Source organism: Citrus clementina, unplaced genomic scaffold, assembly GCF_000493195.1.
Source record: "Citrus clementina cultivar Clemenules unplaced genomic scaffold, Citrus_clementina_v1.0 scaffold_6, whole genome shotgun sequence".
Taxonomy (NCBI): domain Eukaryota; kingdom Viridiplantae; phylum Streptophyta; class Magnoliopsida; order Sapindales; family Rutaceae; genus Citrus; species Citrus x clementina.
The window spans coordinates 2476839-2482000 of NW_006262139.1; positions in this window are offsets into that span (position 1 = coordinate 2476839).

The window sequence follows — 5162 nt, forward strand, 5'->3', positions numbered from 1 at the left end:
GCTGCCAAGCGCATTCTCCGCTACTTTAAAGCTATAATTTTTCATGGCCTTTTTCTTCGTCAGTCTTCATCCTCTACACTTGCTGCTTATAGTGATTCTGACTGGGGGGGCAATCTTGATGATCGCAGCTCTACGAGTGCTTACGCTATCTTCCTTGGTGGCAATCTCATTTCCTGGTCTTCGAAGAAGCAAAAGTCTGTGGCACGTTCCTCTACTGAAGCCGAGTTTCGCGCCATTGCTGCTACCGTTTTTGAGCTTTGTTGGCTTCGACACTTGTTCTCCGAACTTAGTATTCAGACTCCTATGCCCAAGCTGCTCTGTGACAATCTTGGTGCCACTCATGTTTGCACAAATCCTAGATATCACTCTCGTATGAAGCATGTGGAAATTGACTTTTACTTTGTTCGTGATAAGATTGCGCAAGGTTTGCTGTCTGTTGCTCATGTTCCTTCTGAGCATCAACTCGCTGATACCTTAACCAAGCCGCTTCCCCGGCTTCCCCTTGAGCATGCACGGTCCAAGCTCGGTGTTCTCGACGGTACACCTCTCTTGCAGGGGCGTAATAGCTGAACGTGATCTTCACGTTCTTAGTTGGTTGTATTTCATTATGTTTAGAAGTGCAGTAGTTCATCATGTTAAGGAGTGTATTACTTATTATCTCCTTCGTTATTTTCGCTAGCTGTAACGTGTATATATTGTGACACTATAGCAATACGACATGTAGTTCCATGCAAGTTTAATAGATTCCAGTGCTAGTTTGGTTTTAGGATTTACAAGTGAATTTAGGAAGAAATTAGGGTTTGTTTAAAGGAAAAGATGGCACCAAGATTTGGAACAGCGGTGTTGGCGCACCATTGCGCAACTCCAAATCTTCACTGCAAGTTGCTATTGTGGCTTCTGTGGCTTTATGACGCTTAAAGAAAATGAAGAAAAACACAGGAAATGAAAAAAAAAAAAGGAAAAATAAACAAAAAAAGGTGGAGGAATTAACCTAAAACTAAAAAAAAAAGAATTAATTTCATTTTACTCCCTTATTAGATTGATGCAGAGAAGAAGAAGAAAGAAGCAAAAGAACAATGAGTAAAATAAAGAAACAAAAAAGAATCAGGAAAAAAAAAACAAAAAGAGTACAAGATGAAGAAATAAGAAGAAAATGAGAAAGAAGACAAACAAGAGAAAAAAGGAAAAGAAGACGAAGCATAAAAGAAAAAAGAATTTGCGAAACAAAAAAAGAAGAAATTGAACTGCAATTTTAAATTTAAATTCAGGATGAATTGTAGTGGATGATATGATTGGTAATTTGTTAGATTTCAAAACCCAAATCAGGAATAAAATTAATTTTCCGAAATTTATTTTAAAAGATTATAACTTTTCATTTTTAACATTTTAATCCTAAATTAAAAAGATTAACTAGTCAAGATTCCTAAGAATAATGAATAAAAAATATAAATATTATTCTAAGAAAATGATAAATATTAGATATACTTAAATTTTTATAAATTATTAATTATGTTATTATTTTACCCTTTGGCTTCATGTTTGGGAATAAAATTATACTAAAATGGCTTTTAATACAACAGAATTATTATTAAAAAATAATTCAGATTAAAATTTATAACAAATGATATTAATAAAAAAGAAACCGATAAAAATTTGGGATTAGGATTAGGGGTTAAGGTTCGGTCTTTGAATTTCTTTAAATTTTTTTTTAATTTTTAATCTGTTGAATTATATTGGTAATGGAATGTAAGTAAATTCTATGGGTTAATTTGTCTTTTAGATACTTTGAAGGGTAAAATGGTATTTTGGATGGTAAAAGTCAATTAATTGATTAATGATTTATATTCCTAAAATATTTAAATTAAAGATAAGGGAAAAGTTAGTTTTTTTTTCATTGCGGTGATATTGTAAATAAAATTTGTGATTATCAATTTTTTATAAATTAAAATATAAGTAAAAGTTAATTTTATTTTTTAAAGGTCTTTTACCATTTGTTTCTATAGGGAGTTTTCATTAATAAATTTATTTTTGTCATCTAACTTGAAATATGTCAGACCTTAAGAAGCGAAATGAAATTATCTTTGTTTACCCTATAAAACGGTTGGTTAGTTAGGGTTAGGGGCATTTTCATGCTTTTGTAAGTCAACATCAGTCAACTGTTAAAAATAACGGTATTTAGGTTGTACATTAAAGTTTTCATACTTTTAAAGAGTAAATTGAAATATGTCAATCTAATAATAGGGTAGGATGAAATTTACCACAAAAGTTTAGGGTTGCCCAACCCGCGCACGCAAGACTTTAGCTTAGCTCTCTATTTAGGTGCCTGGACTAAGGTCTTTGAAATTCATGCCGCATTCGTGGCTGCACCTAAACCCAAACTGACAAAAAAAGCCTACTTTACCTAATCCCTAAAAAAGTATACAAATATCTATATATATATATATATATATATATATATATATATATATATATATAAAAGTTTTACATTTAATTTAAAAGCATTAAAACCATTTAAAGTTTGACCCCAAAAAATTAAAATCATTCCTCTTTTCAGTTAAAAGTTTTAAAATATATGAAGCCAAAGTCTAGCTCTAGTGGTAACGAGCAGCTTTCTTAGGATTCAAGTACAAAGTTTAAGCTTTAATGGATGTATGATGAGTTAGTAATAAATAAACAAAAAAATCTCCTCTTTCTCTCCACATGCAGCTTCAAATCCCGAAACTCTTAAAATCTGAATGGAAATAAACTAAAGATAATGAAGAAAAAAAAGGAGAAGATGACAAATATCTTAGAGCAACTTGTCTTGTTCTGGATTTTAAAAGATGTGTCTAGATAACTTATCAAATTTATTTGAAAAAAATAACTCATATATATGTCTATTTTGATCATAACATAAAAGTTTACCTAATCCCTAAAAAAGCATACAAATATATATAAAAGTTTTAAATTTAATTTAAAAGCATTAAAAACATTTTAAGTTTGACCCCAAAAAATTAAAATCATTCCTCTTTTCAGTTAAAAGTTTTAAAATATATGAAGCCAAAGTCTTGCTCTAGTGGTAACGAGCAGCTTTCTTAGGATTCAAGTATGAAGTTTAAGCTTTAATGGATGTATGATGAGTTAGTAATAAAAAAAAAAATCTCCTCTTTCTCTCCACATGTAGCTTCAAATCCCGAAACTCTTAAAATCTGAATGGGAAATAAACTGAAAATGATGAAGAAGAAAAAAGAGAAGATGACAAATATCTTAGAGCAATTTGTCTTACTCTGGATTTTAAAAGATGTGTCTAGACAACTTATCAAATTTACTTGAAAAAATAACCCATATATATGTCTATTTTGATCAAAACATAATGAAAAAAAAGCATTGCAATAATAAAATTACTATATGCTTATACCTAATTTTTTAAACTCACAATAATATAGTTTACTAAACATGTAACTATTTTTTTTATTTAGTTCTTTAGTTCTTCAGCATAGCAAAAAGATCCAAACTTGCCTTTAGTTTGGTAAGTCTAATATCACCGTAACATATATATTTTTTGGGGACTCAAAAGAAAAATGGCAAAATCTCTAGGATTGCCTTGGCCCAGGCCCACGGACTTATGGCCTCTACTTGAACATTCCCTAGCATCTATTTCAAGGCTAGGCTAGAGCTTTGAAATTAGAATTGAACTATTGACATTCCTCTATTCTCATCATAAAATCTCTTTTTCAATTATATTTATTTTATCTCCGAAAATATCTATTTTCTCCTAAATATACTCTTTTAATTTTTAATTTAATTTTTTGTTGTTAAGACTCAAAGTTGTATTGTGCTATTTTTTATTTCTTTTGCAATCTTATTGCTACCTTGTATATAAATTAAAAAGTTTTCTATGTGGTGAATTTTTGAATGTTAATTATTAGCATCAATAACACATATTTTATATTGTAGTTTGAAAGTAATCTTAAGTGCAAAAATATTTACAAGTTAATAGTTATTTTTTAAGATTTTAATTCTTTTTAAGTTAATTTTTTTAATTTATTTTTATTTACTTACATTTATTTTTTTAATTTACAAATTGTACATATAAATAAATTTTACAAATAAAAATAAACCATTTTTTTAAGAAATAGGAAAAGAAAAATAGATTATTCTAAATTTCTACAATTTATTTTAGTTAGATAGGAGTAACAGGTAGAAAATTAAAAAAAATGATTGATTATAAATGTAAGTAATTTCTTTTGTACATTTAAGGGAAAATATCCACCGTCCACCCGTTTTTTACACCTTTTTCAAAAATACACAATTCTTTCATTTTTTGGCTGGAATCCACCTAAAGTTACATTTTATTTCACTTTTCCACTTCCGTTTGGAATTCGTTAAGAAAACTAACGGAAACTTAATAAAATGACCATTTTACCCCCCAAAACGAAAATTATAATTTCACCCTAAAAAATGCAAAAAATAATCAGATTTAATGATGAATATCATTATTAGTACGTTAATGAAGTACAAAAAAATCTTAACTACTAGAAATTATAACTCAATGAATAATAAAATTCAACTTATCTTAAATTCAATTGATGGTTTACGAAATTGGGCTATTTTTAATACTATCGTTATAATTTAGCATTCTAATTACAGACATATTTAAAAAAAACCTGCATTTGATGGTTGTGGAATTAATTTCTTTATTGATCGATGGGGAAAATAATTAGATTTAATCTGATTATTTTTGGCAATTTTTAAGGTGAAATTGTAATTTTCGTTTTGAGGGGTAAAATGGTCATTTTTTTAAGTTTCTGTTAGTTTTCTTAACGGATTCCAAACGGAAGTGGAAAAGTGAAACAAAATGTAACTTTAGGTGGATTCTAGCCAAAAAATGAAAGAATTGTGTATTTTAAAAAAAAGTGTAAAAAACGGGTGGACGGTGGATATTTTCCCTACATTTAATTCTTATTTGTCCTTACTAGTAATTTTATTTGAAGTGGAGTGTTACAAGGATAATGAAGAGGTCCTTAAGAATTAACATAAATTGGTCAAACAAGATAATGACCCAATATTTTATGTTTTTTTTTTTGGCAAACTAATCTTTTTTTTTTTGGACCAAATTAATTGGGTTGCTTGTTGTTCATATGTTTTAAGACATTATTAATAAACACTAATATTGTGTGACC